We start from the raw sequence: 19,725 nt of genomic DNA on the forward strand, positions 1-19,725 counted from the left end.
ATTATCGGCCATAACGGTGTAATAGAGCCTGAAGCCTGCTCTCTATTTGCATTATCTTGCCCTTAATACTGTGAAAAATTAATAGGAACCAAGAAAAGAAGAAAAGGGTGAAGTGTACACTGAGTAGGTGACTGTGCACTTATATTACACCTAGGTGACTGTGACCCAAAAATATATCCATGGGTGCAAAAAAAAGATTTGTTACAATTCTTGGAGGAGTCATTGGGGGCGAACATTAGGAAAAGGGCAAATCTGTTGCACCCTAGAAACCAACATGCCCAATGGAAACCATTGACTTTAATAGCATCTGTTAGGTTTCCAACATAGTGTCATTTTGTCCAATATTTGGGATAGAACCGAGTCTTTATTGCAGGTGTGAAGTAAAAAGAGACTGTAAGAGGAGGTAGTGATATATAAGAAGTATTTTCAGCACATCTCCACTTGATTTACCGTTACCTTGATTCATCTTCAGTTGGTCCTAAATTTCCAGTCGAGATATAAACTTTACGCAGCCGCCGCAACAAACCTTAGCGGAAAGAAATAAAATGTTCTAAAACTTCCAGACATTATATCGTGTTTCTATCTGTCTAAACAAGAGCCGCAATCCATAGCCAAATGCACTTCCAGTCTGTGGGTGTTCCACAAGTTTATTTCAATGCAATCATTTTGTTGGGTCTCTATGTAGGAGGTTTCCTGTGGTCAGATGCTTATGACAAGTAAGGGGGGATTATACAGTGGTAACCTAATCTTTAAAGTAATTTATTTGCATTGCATCTAAGTCTTAAAGAGTTTTACAGCAAAGGCAGAAGGTAATAGATGCCTCTCTAGTAAAAAGCATAGAGCAGTGCATTGTGGGGGCAGACAGCAGATACAGAAAAGTCTGTCCATATAATGCAGCATGTTTCCCTATGGAAAGTTTTGTCTGGATTTATTCAGCCATGAAAATTAAAAGAGACCGGACATGAAGCTCCCGCTGGTATTTGCTTTCTTATTTAGCCATCGGCAACAACGGCCGTACTTTGTGCGGTGTGGACATAGACTTAACTTCTGTGGGATCCCGGCTGGAGCGTATACACATCGTATACGCTCCGGCCGGGATCCCGTACGGGGCCACAAATAACTGACTGTCAGTTTTCTGCGGCCGCAATTCAATGAATTCCGGCCGTAGGAAACCCTGTCAGTTCACACAATGAAGCTAGCGGCTTCGGCCGCAGAATGTGAGCAGGGGAGGGCGATCGTCGGCAGCCTGACCTGGTGACGGTACGGTGGAGTGGGGCTCGTGGCACATTATTTAACCCAGCTGGATGAGGTCCCGGGGTGTGCCACCAGTGCCTCCTAGTTGTCGGTGCCCTGTGCCGTTGCCACGCCCACCCGGCACAAGAGACGGCCCTGAACTCGTTTGTGCTGAGGTGATGCTTGAGGAAGTAGAGTAGAGTAGAGGTAGCTGTAGATGTGCTGGAAGAGTTGGGAGTAGAGTAGTGTAAAGGAGAGAAGTTTGTTGAGGGAGTCCCAACCCAGTGTAGTAATGTACTCTGCCGGAACCTGAGGGAAGACTTTAGAGTGAGAAGTTTACTTGTACCCGTGTTTAGACTATGTCTGACATCTTTCTGCCCTACAGTGTAGAGTGACTCGTCCTCTTAGGGGGATACAAGCCCCAATCGTGGTTACCTGGGTGAAGCTAAGCTCTTGGGTATGTCCCTGTTACCTGCACTGTGAGATAGGAGACCTTCTGGTAGCTTTGTTCTATCCAGGCTAGTTCCTGCACTTTTTAGACTGGTTCACGGCGTGAGCTAGGATGTTCCAAGACTCTTCACCCTTTGTAGTGTTTAGCACTGCATAGTAGATATAGTATAAGTACTGAAAGAACTGAGTGTCTCTAGTTGCATCTGACCACACGTGTCTTAGACTAGACCAGACTGAACTGCACTGACTTGTCCCGGACGGGGGTCCTGGCAGAGCCAGGCCCTGGCTTGGCTACAGCAGGGACGTCTGCTCTGTGTTTTTCTTCTCCCACGAGAATCTGGGTAAGAACGGTACTGTCTAAATACCACATCATAAATGAATCTTGATGGATGCGTGCACACATCTCTCCAGGCAAGCCCTGTCCCGGACGGATTTCATTGGTTGTTCCTGGCTACCTAGCAGCCAAAATCAGACCCTGCCGGATCCCTGGCCCTAATCCGGAGGTTTATATTTAGGGTTAGGGTTGGGGATTGGATTAGGGTCACATCCCACTGATTTCTCATGTTCTAACCCTTCCCACAGCCCCACCCTTAACCCTAACCTTCCTGATTAGCATCAACCCCGAGGGTTAGGGTTGTTGTGTGGGCAGAGGATAGTTAAGTAGTTTGCTAGTAACCCTAATCCAACCCCCAACCCTAACCTTAAAAGTTAACATTCGGATTAGGGGCGGGGTCCGGCAGGGTCTGATTTTGGCTGCTAGGAAGCCAGGAGTGGAGCTGCCAATGAAATCCAGCCAGGGCGGGGCCTGCCTGGAGAGCTGTGTGCGCGCACCCAGCGAGGTCCCTTTACGGTATGCGATTTAATCACTACCAGGTAAGAACTGATGCTACACCTCCTCCTACCAAGCGACTACTTCCTACAGGGCTAAGCAACCTACCCTGTGAGTGGGGAAAAGGAATGTGTGCAAGAGAAAGAAAAAAGATAGGCTAGAAGTAGAGAGCATCTCCCATAGGTTAGCAAGAGCACATGGTACATATAAAACAGTAACCCATTCCTAACTTCAGCTGTGCAATACATAAGAGCATACAAATAGAAAATACTGACATCTAGTGGTGAAACCTCAGAGTGCATTTCATCACCACTTAACCTGGAGTAAGAAATTTTTGCGACAGGTGCACAAGAGAAAAGAACACCAGTGGTGGGACACCACAAGTAGCCCCGTCCCCAGGTAGAAAAATGCCGAAAGCACCTTCACTTGTGTTTGGACAACACAGTAAACCAGTAAAACAGAAGTTAACCCATTACCTTCAGCTGTGCTCATACAAATAAAGACTACAACAGAGAGTGACACCTAGTGGGGAAATAGAAATAAGCACCTGCTGCTAGCTGCGAACTGCAGATGACACTCGCTGTCTAGGATTGGAGATAACTCTGATCCTGGCTCTTTAACTCCCTTAGTCAGTTGTGATAGTGTAGGTGGTTAGATGCTGGAAGACAGTACTGTTTGGCCTTTCTTTTCAACACCCACCCTCCCCTCATGAGCAACACAATGACGGGGTGCTATTGACTTGACATGTCATCCAGGGCATTGTGAAGGCCTCCCCGCCAGCCATGTGTATATTCCTATTGCATACTGCCTTTCACTAATTTTGCTTTGCACTGACTACAAGCCCCAGCTGTACGAAAGACATAAGGAGTGCATGTTTGATGTTCAGTCCTATCCTGTGGATCTGTCTTCTCATTCATTGGGTCATACTCCCCACTATATAAAGACATATATATGGACATATTTATTTGTTGTTTTTTTTTGTTTGTTTGTTTGTTTTTTTAGGTTGTAGTATGTTCTTTACATGTATTGATACACCATACGCAATGCAATTGTCATTGAGTTTTTTGGGGGCTGTATGACTGCATCTCCACATATGTGATTGCATTCCAGTCACATACAGGCGATTTAAAAAAAATGTTGTTATTGGGTTTATTAGGCAAATATGCCATTATCTGCATTCAAAAAGACTTTTCCCAGGTCCCCCCTCCTCTCCTTTCTCTCATCCACTGCTCATTATTAGGAAATCTCGACTGGTTTACATCAGCAGCAGAGAGCAGAGAACAAAGGATTACACAGCGGGAGCTATGCGAAAGCCTCTATTCAGAGGTCAGAGAGATCAGTGCTGACCTCAGAGGAGATAGCCTGGTGATGTAGCTTTAAATTAACTCTTTATTGTCCTGTTTTGGTGCCTCATCTCCCTCCACCTCTCCCCTCTCCATAAAAAACAATGAAGATAGGGGGGAGCTTCAAACTGATTTTTCATGATAAAAATGCATTTTCCGGCTAATAAACCAAATTGCAAAGTTTCTTAATTTTCTTAATTGAACTTGATTTCTGCAAAAATCACTTTAAGGTATGAATACTCCTCTTTGAATGCTGTTTTAAAGACAATGGGGGAGATTTATCAAACATGGTGTAAAGTGAAACTGGCTCAGTTGCCCCTAGCAACCAATCAGATTCCACCTCTCATTCCTCACAGACTCTCTGGAAAATGAAAGGTGGAATCTGATTGGTTGCTAGGGGCAACTGAGCCAGTTTCACTTTACACCATGTTTGATAAATCTCCCCCAATATATATCTATATAACTGGTTAAATCACTTTCCAAATGTATAGCTCTAATTGATGATAATGATTAATAGCCAGTATTATAATCCTTTATGATCCTCAGCTGCATTTGTAGTCCTATAGGGTCCTGACCCCACCTGTCTCTTTATAGGACTTTGTCTAGTGATTTGCATTCTTCTATGAACACTTTATATCGATATGATACAAAGAAAGCTAAAACTTACCAATCACCTATCAAGGCCTTATAGATCTTTCCCTATATCCAAACATAGATCTATTAATCAAGATGACTCAGACCGCCCTAAAGACTGTTTAAGCCTTCTAAGGGCCATAACTATTTTATTTTTCCCAATGTTTATGTGTATAAATACAATATATGTATATTTTTGAGCAGGGGCGTAGCTAATTTTTTTTGGGCCCTGGTGCAAGAGGTCATTTTGGCCCCCCCCCTTCCTCGACCAAGCGATGCTATTGGTATATATATCTCAAGACTGATATTACCAATAATAACAGTATATAGGAAATATAATCACCATACATATTACCGCCATACTGTTACTAACCAAATCCTGTATACTGAGACCAATATTACCAATAATAACAGTATACAAGGGGCATATATTACCGCCACACTATGACCACCATAATGTTACTGACCAAATCCAGTACACTAAATCCAATAAAACAAAGTACCAGATTACAAGTAACAAATACCACCACATACTGACTAACACCACTGCTGCTACTGACTTATACCACTATATACTAACTAACACCACCGCTGCTACTGACTAATACCACCACTGCTACTGACTAACATCACCACATACTGAGTAATACCACCACATACTGACTAATACAACCGCTGCTACTGAATAACATCCACTGTACAAAGACCAATATCTCCTCATCCAGTCATATAGAGGTATTGCGGTCACAAGAGGGAGTGGGAGGGGGGCAGTGTGGCGGCAAGGGTTGCGTAGGCGACCGCTGCGACCGGGGTCGCTACGCCACTGTTTTTGAGGTTAAATTGAAAGGTTTGTACATAGGTTGGTACAGCTGATGGTATTCTGTGGGTCAGTACAATAACTGCAATGTAGTCTTCATTGGATTCCCCCAGGAGACCTTTATAAGCGATCATTCAATCATTAGATTACTGATCAGTGGCATGGATCAACTCAGTCAGTGCTCTGCTAGTACAGGCTGTATTAGAAGATGTACCAGGGCAGACATGGAGGCCACAGTAACTGATTGGCACCCTATGATTGTGGGGTGCATATTAGGTACCCAAACCCCACGGCAACTGTCACCTACGCTTTTCAATTCTGCAATTGCTATTTTTTATGGCATTTAAGGGGTTAAATGACCAACATCATTGAAATTTCTGATATTTGTCATCTGTTTGGCATACACAGTGAAACGGAACTGGAAGCAGACAGCTCCACCCTCTGTGTAGTGGCCAAAATCAGTTACTGCAGCTCATCTCCTATATGCTTCAGAGGTGTGTTTTGCTTAGTCCCTATTGGCAGCATCACACACATATATGGCATGTGTCACTAAAGGGTTAAAGTGAATTTCTTCTGAAAATGACCTGTATTTTAATGTTACAGATCTTATTAAAAATATTTTGCTGAATTCTTTTGATATTTTCCGATGTAACATATTATAATAAAAGGTAACACCTTAATTATAAACATGACGGCAGATAACAGAGGATCAAGCACTGAGGATAGATGATGGGGCCAGCTCTCACCCCTTCCCTGCACAGAAAGCTTTTCTTCAGGTCACAGAGCATGCTCACAACACTTTCCCACAGAGGTCATCACCCAGCAGTAGTTTCCTATGGTCTCTGTATCTGCAGTAGAGTAAATTTCTGAACAGTATAAGCAAGATGGCCGCCCCCATAATCCTGTAAAAGAAAATAGCTATTAAAAAAAAACTATAATAACAAAATAAAAACATACTAGAAAAAAAAGAATATGTAGCAGCATATGGTTATACTATAAGTAGTTTTAAAAAATATACGTGATACATTCCCTTTAAAATCTCAAAATAGTTCCCAACTTGTTGGAAAAGGAACCACTTCACGTCATATCGAAAAACAGCGACTTTCTTAGAATGGTTTCAGGTTGCAGTAAATCTATCAAGAGTATGACAAGGGAAAATAGAAAGAATGAATTACTTTTAATGGCTCTAATTATGTTGCTCTGTCTTGCCTGCGTGCACAGTCAAACTCGCACAGTCCCTATTATATTACACCGTAAACTGAGAATTTTCACACCTTGTTATGCAAGATGCCTGATGAAGGAGTTTTCTTGAATCTGTCATTATTAAGTTCGATGATTAGATCGTTATACGGGAATAATTTTGTCTGCCATAGTTAAATGACTACATTTGAGGACTTTATTAACTGCATTCTTGACATTACTGCACTTGCCCTGTAGATATTGCATCTTTTACTTGTCAACATAATAGGGGAGATTTATCAAACATGGTGTAAAGTGAAACTGGCTCAGTCGCACCTAGCAACCAATCAGATTCCGCCTTTCATTCCTCACAGACTCTTTAGAAAATGAAAGGTGGAATCTGATTGGTTGCTAGGGGCAACTGAGCCAGTTTCACTTTACACCAAGTTTGATAAATCTCCCCCAACGGCCATACAAAGTTCTCTGCGTGATGCGTCATGGCTATATTGAACATGAAAAATTATCACCTACAGTAGGGCAGAACTACAACTCCCATCATGCCTGGACAGCCAAAGCTTTAGCTGAGTGTTGTGCTCGGCTCTCTCTGACAGCTCTATAGAGAATGAATGGAGCTGCGAGTGACAATCATAACAAAGGAGCCGGGGCACCGATTTAGAGCATGGAGGTGGGAACCCCCACAATCTCACACATGTCCCCTATCCTGTGGATAGAAGACGAGTAAGTTTAAAACAGAAAACCCCTTTAGGGTAGCTTCACACGTACCGACTCGCAGCGTTAATAACGCTGCGAGTCGGCTAGATCCTGGCAGATCACTTTCACTACATACACACAGCGGTCTGAACGACCGCTGCGTGTATGTAATTCTGCCGGCCGCTTAACCCCTTCTGTTGCCGCCCCGGCTCCCGCTCTGTATACATTACCTGTCCTCGCTGCACGGGGTCCCAGCGTACTGCTCTCCTGCCCGGCCAATCAGTGTGTTGCCCTGCCGCAGCCACTGATTGGCCGGGCGGGAGAGCAGTACGCCGGGACCCCGAGCAGCGAGGACAGGTAATGTATACAGAGCGGGAGCAGGAGCCAGGCGGCAACAGAAGGGGTTAAGCGGCCGGCAGAATTACATACAAGCAGCGGTCGTTCAGACCGCTGTGTGTATGTAGTGAAAGTGATCTGCCAGGACCTAGCCGACTCGCAGCGTTATTAATGCTGCGAGTCGGTACGTGTGAAGCTACCCTTAGGGTGGGTTCAAACTTAGTGAGTTTGCAGCAGCAGCAAATTTCACCAGTACCACTATAGTCTATAGCCCTCCATTTTCATTCTGCTGTGAGAATGTAGTAACAGCTATGTTTAACTACAAGTTGCCATGCAGGTAAAAATAATAAACGGCCAATGCTTACCCTCCCATGTTCCTCTTAGCGTGCTCCAAAGTCTCTGGGTCCCCACTCAACCATCAGATGCTGTTGCAGGAAAGTGCAATGATTGGCTGAGCCTCGGGGAGGAGTGTGCCAGTGGGAACGCAGGTTGGTAAGCATTTGCTGTTATTATTATTGTTACAGGCACAGCAGTTAAATAGTTAACCATAGCTGTTCCTGCAGCGGAATGAAAATCCGCACTGAGAATGAAGAGCCATAGACTATAATGTTACTGAGTATTGCAGCTGATTTCACTGAAAAACTCACCACATGTGAATGCCCCCTTAATAGTTTTTTTACAAGATTTTCTTGTGTGTTTTTACACAATTTTTAATGGGGTGTGTCTGTCAAAATAGACTCATAAGCTATCCACAGGATAGGTCATCAATGATCAATCACCAACTAATCACTTACGGGTGCCTTCACACGTACCGTATCGCTGTTTGTTTATCGCTGCGAGTTTCTCCCACATAAATTCACAGTGATACTGATTGCTATCAAGTGAATGTTTGTGTATTCTCGCTGCGTGTTTGGTGCGATTTTTACAAGCGAGTTTTGATTTTCATATGATTTTCACAGGCAAGTTCAACACCACAAAAAACGCAGCTACTTTCATTCGAGTTTGATGCGAGTTTTGTGCGAGAAATAAGCAGCAATACGGTAAGTGTGAAGGCACCCTAAATGGAAGCTGAGCTGAGGTCGCTACTAAAGATGAGCGCGATTCGAACATGGTCAAGAGCAACCACTTGCCATTTGAATACTGGTGGCTGGTGGCTGAAGAATATGGATGCAGCCCTAGAGAGAGAGCCATTGGAAATATGGATAAAGCTTATTGCTGTGTGATATAATATGCTATCACATTGTCTAATAGATTTATTGGGCCCATGAAGTTTTTTTTCACAATGCAGCATGCTGTAGGTATGTGGTATATTGTGGGTGCTTATTTCCTATTTATAAGCCTATGGGGGTATAGTTTAGGGATGAAAAATTCCATCCACGGCTTCAATAAAATTATGGTAGCTTTACTGGGACATCACAAAACAGAAAAAAAAAAAAAAGATAAAAACACGCCGAAGTGTTGCAGGGTTAGAACCCCTTAATCATGGCAAATGATTAAGGGGTTCTAACCCTGCAACGCGTCGGCGTGTTTTTATCTTTTCTTTTTTTTTTTTTTTGGTTTTCTGTTTTGTGATGTCCCAATAAAGCTACCATAATTTTATTGAAGCCGTGGATGGAATTTTTCGTTTCATGGACTTTCCGGGTTGCGGCCCGCAATAGAGCCAGAACGTGCTTCACTTCCAGGAGGTCCACACACACCTGCGCTAATTGTGGCTATCAAGGGTGAGCTGACATATTCTCCTTTTATATAGTTTAGAGATCCCTGTGTTATATTGGTTTACTATGTATGTGTAATAATTTATTGTGTGCTGCCTTTTAGCTGGAGATGCTGCACAGTACATTGTATGTATGTTAAAAACAGGTTGTTAATAAAGCTACTTCAGTTAAAAAAAAAAGTCATTGTCCAATCATTGACTGTTATGATTTGAATTGGCTGGTGAGGCTGGCGACCAACTGCCACCATCACTGTAGCGGTAAACAAGTCTGGTGGCGGCTGTGGTTGCTGAGGGACAATTTTCTGCCCATTTCTCCTGTCATAGACGCCTGATGGACGGCACAGCATCCCGTTACATCCCAGAACATCTACTGGTAAGTATTACTGGTACACACCGCACACAGGACAGCGGAGGGGACACTGATTATGGGGGGAGACTGGTCATGTTAGGCGGCCATGTAACTAGCTGACATTTCTCAGACTGATCTGTACAGGACATAGAGGACATTAGTAATGGCGGCCATGGAGATCTGTGAGTGTCATCTCCAAGACACAGCAGCCAGTAACCTGTAGTGTTATATGGCCGCCATTATCATATATATCTCTCTAATCTGGCCCATAGAGTAATATGGGGGTGTCTGCAGCCTCCTCTATGACAAAGTGTGCTGCTCTATACAGATTTATCAAGCAGTCTTCCAGTAGTAATGTCCTCTGTTGCCCATATCAACCAATCACAGCTCAGCTTTTGTACTGAGCTCTTAAAAATTGAAAGACGGGCTTGGGTTGGGAAGGGTGCCAGGAGGGTCCGCATTAGGGGGTTTGGGTGGGCCTGGTCTGGGAAAGGGCTCAGGGAGGGTCCGCTTTACAGGGCTGGGATGGGCCTGGGCTGGAAGGGGCGCCAGGAGGGCCCGCGTTAGGGGGCTGGGTCTCGGCTGGGAAGGGCGCTGGGAGGATCCGCGTTAGAGGGCTGTAAAGGGCGCTGGGAGGGTCTGTGTTAGGGGGTTGGGACGGGCTTGGGCTGGGAAGGCCATCGGGAGGGTCCGCGTTAGGGGCTGGGGTGGGCCTAGGCTGGAAAGGGCACTGGGAGGGTCTGTGTTAAAGGCTGGGGCGGGCCTCAGCTGGGAAGGGCGCTGGAAGGGTCCGCATTAGAGGGCTGGGGCGCGCCTGGGCTGGGAATGGCGCCAGGAGGGTTCACATTAGGGGGTTGGGACTGGCTTGGGCTGGGGAGGGCGGCGGGAGGGCCCACGTTAGAGGGGTGAGAATGGCGCAGGGAGGGTCCCGTTAGGGGGCTGGGACAGGCCTGGGAATGGTGCCAGGAGAGTCCATGGCAAAGGGCTGGGACGGGCCTGGGCTGGGAAGGGCACCAGGAGGGTGTGCGTTAGGTGGCTTGGGCGGGCCTTGGCTGGGAAGGGTGCTGAGGGGGTCTGTGTTAGAGGGCTGGGGTGGGCCTGGGCTGGGAAGGGCACTGGGAGGGTCTGTGTTAAAGGGCTGGGGCGGGCCTGGGCTGGGAAGGACACCAGGAGGGTCTGCGTTAGGGGGCTTGGACAGGTCTGGGCTGTGAAGGGTGCCAGTAGGATCCACTTTAGGGGCCTGTGGCGGGCCTGAGCACGGTGCCGGGAGGGTCCGCATTAGGGGTCTGGGGCGGGTCTGGGCTTCAAATGGTGCTGCAGGGGAGGTCCACATTATAGCAAAGGACAGGTAAATTAAGGGTTGGGATGGGTAATCGGGTTAGGGTGGAGGGGCTCCCTCATGGTGCCTTCACCTTGACGTGGTGAGGGAGCTTGCGTGCTTTGGTGATCCAATGAGCTAAGCTGGCGGGAGTAATACTCCTGGTGGGGTCACCCGTGCCAGACAGGTCATTGGGGAGAGGCCAGACTAAGCAAGGCACCTGGAAGAAAGGGCTGGTATTCTAGAAATTAAAAGAAAAATAAATGCGACATACTGTATACTATCAACAATAGATCTAGCACTCTCACTACACATATCAGACAACAGGACACACCACACACATTGCTATTCTCATCTGCTTTCATTGTTATTGGCTGATGAACCTTGTAACAGGCAAGCAGGAGATGGCAGGACCCCTGCACCTTAGATTCCTGTCCACTACTAAAGTCGGTCTGTATTCCTGCTAAGACTTATCCACCCTCCTTCCTTCCTTTGCATTAAGCCTTTGGGTTTTTAACTAAATTGCTCTTCTGATTGTCACCCCTGCCAGCACTGACCAGTACTGATAAGTATCTTTTTCTCCAAGGTCAGCAAAACACAGCAATCACTGAGCTCAGGGAGATCAGTGAAAAAAATTTCAATGAAGTACTCACTCAAGAGTCTCCATTGATACATTGCCCCCTACAAATTTAAATATGCAAAAAAAAAGAGGAGTCTATGGAGCCTCGTTTGCGAGTCTCAAAATACGGGAATACCCAGATATCCCTACCCAGTGGCCAAGGGATGCCTCCAGATGGGAAGGTCACCAAACCAACCTGATAGGTAGCCCCTTAAAGTGTACCTGTCGTTAGAGCTTTTTTTGTTATCATGCTGTAAAACAAAGTTGAACTTACCAGAAATCCAGGTCCAGTCTCCTGTTGGCGGATTTTTTGACTTGTGCTGATTGAAAAAAAACAGACTAAACACAGGAATTACGGCCAGTACAGAGAGTCACGGCTCAATGTCTCCATCAATCACATGACTGCCCTCTCTCTGTGAGCGCTCAGATGGGGATACACAGGACTTCCTGTTTTCAGTTTCCTGTTTTTTGAGAAAAAAAAGAGTCAGAAAACAGGAAGTGACGTGTTTACTCCATGATAAGTAAAAAATAAATAAATAATGAATGTAAGTTGCCAACTTGCCTTATATTACATCTAGGGTGCCTTCACACCTACCGGATCTGCAGCGGATTTCACGCAGATCCAGTGCCATTCATGCCTATGAGAGCATATACTTGCAGCGGGATAGACATCCCGCTGTGAATATGTGCTTTAACCCCCAGCCACCCGCAGCCTGCCGCCGCTTGGCGACGCGGCTGCATGTCAGGCTCCCGACTCTGGAGCCTGACATGCAGCCTTGTCACCGAGCAGGTAATGTATGCTCTCGGTGGCAGGCTGCGGGCGGCTGGGGGGTTAAAGCACATACTCACAGCGGGATGTCTATCTCCAGTCTTTATAGTTTGATATGAAGAAATAAAGTTTCTGAAGATTTCTTTGGTTAGTGCAACTCATTCTTTTCTTCTTTTTGGAATGTGTTGGACATTGGACTATATATTGCTTTTTGGTAGTTCGCACCACCTGCTGAGTCTATTTTTACCGCAGACTGCTATCGTATACTGATATTGTATACATTGTGCAAGGGCCCCATGGGTGTATAGTAGGACCTCTCAGGGCTTCAGGCCAGGTCTAGTGCATCATGGCATCTATGTCTCAAAACTACAAAATCCAAATCCACAGCTTGGAAACTGAATATGCCCCAACATTACCCCTCTAAGGGCCCGTTCACACTGAGCTTTCTGCCACTTTCTGCTGCTCTCCACTCAAAGAATTGACATGTCAATCCTTTGGGTGGAGAGTGGAGGCGCACAAGACATCACACTGAGACAGTAAGGCGGACGGGATTCCGCACAGCTTCTGCAGCGGGAGTTCCTCTCGGAATTTCTGCCTGTTTTGCTCAGTGTGAACGGGCCCTTACACCCACTAAGCAACTCCCCTAAAAAAATATTTTATGTCAATCTGTCTATTAAAACTAAGGACCCTTTTGACTCTATAACAATAGATCAGAACTTAGTTTAAAATCTTTTACACAGCTCCACAATTTTTCGTGCAGGGCCACATGAATGATCACTGGATTGTTCATTCAGGCCTTCTCTCCTATCATTGTCAGGTGAGGGCAATATAAGCCTAGTCGGCCTACAATAATCCGGTATAACAGGGCCCTAAGGCTTCTGCTACAGCTGTGTGGTTATTTTGTTCTACTGATAGGATCCCAGAGGTCAGATACTTTATGATCTTAAGGATAGGCCATCAATGATTATTCCTGGAAAACTCCTTTAACCCCTTCTTCACATCTTGTATGGCTGAAGGCGCAAGGGAGGGCAGAGGGCTAAGCCAGCTCCATATGCATCTGGTGTCAGCTGTAACCTAACACTAGAATAAACTCCTACAACAAATCTGCCACATGTGAATATGCCCTAATGGACTCACATTTCTTGATGGCTGATTGCACAGAAGTGGAAAGGAAGGTGTTTTTTATGGCTTATAGTTTTCCTTTGAGCGCTGTTACTGTATTACTTATAGGCCTTACTAAAATCGAAGTGTCTGCTCAGTTCGGGAGCGCCGCTGCTGTCTCCGAGCTCGGTACTTGAATTTGAAGTGTGGTCATCAGCAGTTTTCTGTTGTCACGGAAACCAAGCAAATGTCCTGAAAGCTGATTGCATGCAAATGATGTAAATAAGTGTTAAAAGACGGCTACTGTTTCCATGAAAAAAAGAAATCAAAAGCTGAAAGTTTCCTGCTGGTTGTGAAAACATAAGTAATAAATAAGAGCGCAGGCCTGTAAATGTTACCCAGCAGATCACTGAGGCCTAAACAACTAAACAAGGAACAGGGACCTAGGAAAAGAGGAGGAGCTGTCTGCAGCAGCCAATCAAATTGCTACTTTCATACGCAAAATGAGATCTGGAATTTGATTGGTTGCTTTGGATCAGGGGTCTCAAACTCGCGGCTCTCCAGCTGTTGCAAAACTACAATTCCCATCATGCCTGGACAGCCAAAGCGAAGCTTTGGCTGTCCAGGCATGATGGGAATTGTAGTTTTGTAACAGCTGGAGGGCCGCGAGTTTGAGACCCCTGCTTTGGATGATTGCGCCACCTTTGATTTCCACTAGTTTTGATTATTCTATATATCCCACTATATCCAGTATTTTACATGTTTGATGGTCTCATTTTTGCCAGGACAATACGAAGAACTTAACCAGACCAAAAAAAACTAAACATGCATATAACCTGGTAGCACGTCAAAAAAGTATCATTATTCCTATACTGGTTTAGGGCATTGTTCACATGCATAGGTTTGCACTCAGGCAGGGGTGCCCGCTTTTTTATTGTTAGACAATACTTAGAACTAGGCAAGAAAAGGAACCTAAATGATGTAAACCCGGCCTAGAAGTGCCCGTTCTGGGGGCATTACAGGGGAAGTCTTATGCAGTCTTAGGGGCACGGCTTTAGTATCGAAATTTTAGCTCCCCCCCCCCAACACTTTTAAAGATCCATAATGTTTTATGTTTTCAGTCATGTTCATTTGATACATTTTATTGGCACATTTCATTTTACTATATCATTTATTGTAGAGCCACAAAAAAAAATTGTGTTACTACTCAAAGGGGAACTATCAGCAGGTTAGATGAATCTAACCTACTGATAGCCCCCTAATGCTCACAGGGGGCCGAGGAGGAAGGTATGTCTCTTACCTTCCTCCTCGGTGTTGTTACTGTGCTGTTAGTAGTTGATTCCATTGCCAGGAACACCATTAGGAGCACTGCCCATTCCCCATCACACTGAGCAGGCCCACCCCTTCTAATGATAATCAGTGGAGCGGGCAACTCAGATGGTGGGGCAATACTCCTAAAGGTGCTCCAGGCTGTGGATTCAACTCCTAACCCAGGCACCATGACCTTGGCCAGTCCCCACTGCATTAAGGAACCATTACCTTTTCTCCTAAGACGGTACCATTGTGATGTGGTGAGCACTTCTATTCCCTGGGGTAGGAGTATGTGTAGATTCACAAGTCAGTCTGCAAAAATATATTCCATACAACTAAATAGGGTTGTTTCTTCACGTCCTTTTATAAGCCTATGCAGATGAATGGCACAGATGCATACATTCCTGTAATGATAGCTGCTGCGTGTGAATATACCCTTTGCCCACCATTTCCTATATATTCTTGCTGCTTTCACGGACATTATGTCTTCAGAATTGTTTTTTCCCTTTAAACGTTGGTATTTAATGGAATACCACATATTGTGACCATGACAATGACTAGTAAGGATATTTAAAATAGTAAAGTAAATGTAACAGTAAGAAGGCCAAGAGATCAAGTAGAAGGGAAGATCTAGTGAGAACATACCCTCCAAATGCCTTCTTAATGCCCATTTCTATACCAGTGCTATTAAATGTGGGCTGGATAGGCTCAGGTTGTTGCTTAGCAACAGGGGCTGCAGCATGCTGGTGACCCTGCTAGATTCCCATGTCATTGTGGAGGCAAGTGGTCTCTGCAACTGCAGCTTAAAGCGACTCTGTACCCACAATCTGACACCCCCCAAACCGCTTGTACAGTCAGATAGCTGCTTTTAATGCAAGATCTGTCCTGGGGTCTGTTCGGCAAGTGATGCAGTTATTGTCCTAAAAAACAACTTTTAAACTGGCAGCCCGTGCCAAACCTAGATTGTGTATGCATTAGGCTGGCACAACCCCTCTGTCCCTCCTCCCCGCCCTCCTCATCATTAGGAATGCTCCAGGCAGATTGCCTCCTATTCATCACCTGTGTCAGTACGGCACATGGGCTGGATCCTTAAGACACCTGTGCAATGTTCAGACAGGAGAAAATGTTCCAGTGGGTGGTACAAAGTTAGGGCACAGATATTGTAGGCCACGGCCGTTGGGCACGGGGCTGCAAGTTTAAAGGTTGTTTTTTAGGACAATAACTACATCACCTGCCGAACGGACCAACGGACCCCAGGACAGATCTTGGATATAAAGCAGCTATCTGAAGGTACAAGTGGTTTGGGGGGGGTCAGATTGTGGGTACAGAGTCGCTTTAAGGGGTAAAAGATGCAGCCACTAGTCACTAATCCTAGAGATGGTAATTCCAAAATGGTTTACGATAAGGGCACCACAGTTAGATGTTAAAGTTTTATTATCATTTCCAGGAACTTTTGACATGTCTGAGGACATATCAGAAGTTAATGATCACACCAGATCTCACTCCTGAGACCCGATGTGATCCTGAGTCAGTGGCAGCGCACTTCACTGCCTGTCTGTCAATCATATCCGAGTCGGAGAGTGAAGCACACTACCATGCACTACCCCAGCTGGCCAGCTGTATCTCCGGATCACTGCGGGTCTCAGGAGTGAATGCAGGTGACATCAGTAAGTTATAACTTGTGTGAGGTCACAACATATTAAGTACCCCGACCATACAGCTAGGATGAACTCTGTATAATCATAGACTCCAGTATACCTTTTTTCCATTGGACCCTTCTCTATGGAACAGTGCAGAGGTCTGCGGTATTCTATCTGCCAGGAAAATGAACAAACCTTCTGTATGGAGGCCAAATTGACAGAATGTTAGTCCGTAACAAAATCTTATGATATACAGTACAATAGGCCCTATTGTTGCCGTTTTTTTAAAATGTAAAAAACAGCAACAAACTTCCAGCAGATGTGGTTGGTAAATCTACAGTAACTTAATATAAACCTGCCTGGGATAAACATATATCTATCCTAAGATGTTAAAGGGAACCTGTCACTATGAAAATGCTACCTAAGCTATCACAGTCATGTTACAGAGCAGAAGGAGCTGAGCAGATTGATATATATCTTTCTGGGAAAAGATTCAGTATAACCTGTAATTTATTGATAGAAATCTCTGATGTTTCCATGGTAAAGAGTCCAATCCATTAAGTGACTCCGCCCACTGGACTCCTTATCACAGAATGAGCAGTGATTTAACTTAAAAGTTATACTAAATCTTTTCCTACAAACATATATATCAATCTGCTCAGCTCTTCCTGCTCTCTAACATGATGGCGATAGATTAGACAGCATTGTCTGGGTGACAGGTTCCCTTTAAGAAGAGAAATACTAATAGGGCAGACTAGATGGACCAGGTGGTCTTTTTCTGCCGACAATCTTCTATGTTAGTAATTTTCTTGCCGCCCATCCAGTTGAATTCTGCCCAACATGGCAAATTTTAAGGCCACACTGCAACAGGGGCTGTATGACCAAAAATCCCAACAAGCACACATCATAGCCTCTAGGGTTAGCGAATGGGGTTGCTATACGACCACAAGTGGCCATGGCTGCAACCCGACCCAATCTTGGATGGATTTCTCAAGACAGACAGTTATAGCAACCTGCAGGTCACACCGTAAACCCCAGTGACTGACCCCAGATGCCACACAGTGGTTTTTGGCCATGTGACCCCTGCTGCCAGCCCAAGCCTAAGGGGTATGTTCACATGTGGCAGCTACGCTACGCTACGCATGATCTGCAGAGAACCAGCAGTGTGTGAACATACCCTAAAAAAAACAATTTTGTTATTAAAAAAAAATATATATATATTTTTTTCTATTTTTTTTAAATTTTATGGAAGAGCTGAAGGACTGAAAATGGTCCATGTCTCTGCAGGGCACAGGCTCCTAGGAGACTGCAGTCATCCTACTATCACACCCTCTACAGAGAGTGAGGAGGACCTGTAGGGCATTGCTGTGTGTGCTGCATTGGCAGTGCCCACCTGCTCATCCCCCCGGCCTCCTGGCATCACCCCCACCCACCGATACACCTTCCCTTTAAGCAACCTCACCACGCTCGGGATGACATCATCCCTTAAATTTTATCCCGCCCCTCCTGGCCTCTGATTGGCGCATCGGCACTCCCTACACACCTCTCTGGCTATTGGTCTTGGTTAGTGTCAGTTAAACCCTGTGACCACGCCTCCCTAGGTGTTTGAGGCAGTGTCAGGTCTGCATTCATTCAGCGATTGGCCGCGTCAGCTGTCCATCATCTCTCCGAGGGCGGGGACTGGGTGTCAGGGAGGCGCTGCTGCTGCTGGGCTGGTAATAGGGGTGATTTTCTGTGCACCCCGTTGTTTGAGCGATGTGGGAGGAGCGGGGTGTCAGCTGGAAGGGATGATGGAGCTGGAAGACACCGGCTTTCCTTCCCTTGTCGCCGGCTACCGGGGCTGCTGCTGCGGCGGGGCACCTGCATCTCCGCTCCCCAGTCTGCAGCTCTGACCGAGGCTGGTGGTGGAGGAAGAAGAAGAGGAGGAAGGGAGAAGAGGAAAACAAGAGGAGATACCCAGCACCGAGGGAGGAGACAGGGTAGGGTGATAGAGGGGGCAGCACACAGGACACAGGTGGGGCAGGGGGGGCACTAATACAATGTAACCAGGAGGATGTCCTGTCACCAGGGGGGAGACAATGTAATATTAGAGGAGGGACAGCTGTAAGGGGGTCACCTAGCCCAGGGGGAAGAAGAACCCTCCAACCACAGCCATCAGCATCGCAGGGACGCATCTTGAGGAGCACAGGTGAGTCCAGGGTGGTGGGCATGACTGACAGCACCTTCCCTCACCTGTACAGCGGGGGAGTGAATGGAGGAGGCCAGCCTGGGTACCACATCCCCCATCTAAGCCATAGAATAAGAACTGTCTGCCCTAACACTCCGCCATGATAACGCTGTTAACCCTCTATTTGCTGGTGGCTCCTTTAAATGACCCCCCCCCCTCCCCCCACACCCAATAATACGTTTTGTATGTGCTGGCATCTTTAAGGGTAGCCGTCCGGTCTCATCTCATTCAGATCATTCCTCGCCTCATCCTCTTTTTTTTTTTTCCCTCCCCCGCAGCCCACCCATTTGCAGTTTGGCCATCTCCATTCCCCGGAGTGGTGTGCAGGCCCTTCCAGCAGTGAAGGGATTAATGGAGCATTATCAGCTGCCCTCTCCCATCTCTGCATATCTGCCTGATCACATCCTTCTCTGCCTTCCCTGACAACCAGTGCAGCCACCCCCCCCCCCCCCCCCCCCCCCCCCCCCCCCCCCCCCCCCCCCCCCACCCCCCCCCCCCCCCCCCCCCCCCCCCCCCCCCCCCCCCCCCCCCCCCCCCCCCCCCCTCCTCAGTTATACCATTGTATCCCATCCTTTTCATGTCTGCATCCCTCTCTTCCACCTGCTATCCTTTCCGGACAGGAGTCGCCTATTACCCATGTTTTGATGTTTTATCAATAATATTATGATTCTACTTAGTAATATTGTGTGTTATACCTATGTATCGGAGTGTCCCAGGGCAGTGCCACTATCTGCCACAGGCTTTCACCACAGTCACATGGTTTATTTCTTCCTCCAATTTTCCATCTCTTGTTCTAGAATTTGCTGGTGGTTTTATCTCCTTTTCTCTAGTATTTGTGTCATTGGAGCCGCACCATGTGCACAGTCCGTGTAATATCTCCATGTCTGTTTCCTGTGATTTATATAGCACCGACATACTGTGCAGTGATGTACATAGGCTTATTACTAACAGCCTCCCTTGGGCTCATTATTCATGTTATACTATTTTCTATCTATCTATCTATCTATCTATCTATCTATCTATCTATCTATCTATCTCCTATCTATTTATCTATTATCTATCTATCTATCTATCTATCTATCTATCTATCTATCTATCTATTAAGCAAGCATGGTAGCCTCCTGGCCTCCCTGGTCAGATATAATT

At 46.0% G+C, this 19,725-nt stretch overlaps 1 long non-coding RNA gene across 2 annotated transcripts; it reads right to left on the bottom strand.

Annotated features, from left to right (window-relative positions):
- Positions 1-401: 401 nt before the first annotated feature.
- Positions 402-17,951, bottom strand: LOC138769820 (uncharacterized). 2 transcript variants are annotated; one of them, XR_011359319.1, is made up of 7 exons: positions 17,896-17,951; positions 16,471-16,550; positions 14,941-15,024; positions 13,538-13,660; positions 11,806-11,992; positions 6,052-6,207; positions 402-526 (listed from the first exon to the last, which is right to left on the bottom strand). It is a non-coding gene; the product is annotated as an uncharacterized lncRNA (long non-coding RNA). The 2 variants fall into 2 exon arrangements; XR_011359317.1 differs by having other exon boundaries at positions 5,981-6,207.
- Positions 17,952-19,725: the final 1,774 nt, after the last annotated feature.

This window comes from Dendropsophus ebraccatus, chromosome 12, assembly GCF_027789765.1.
Source record: "Dendropsophus ebraccatus isolate aDenEbr1 chromosome 12, aDenEbr1.pat, whole genome shotgun sequence".
Classification (NCBI taxonomy): domain Eukaryota; kingdom Metazoa; phylum Chordata; class Amphibia; order Anura; family Hylidae; genus Dendropsophus; species Dendropsophus ebraccatus.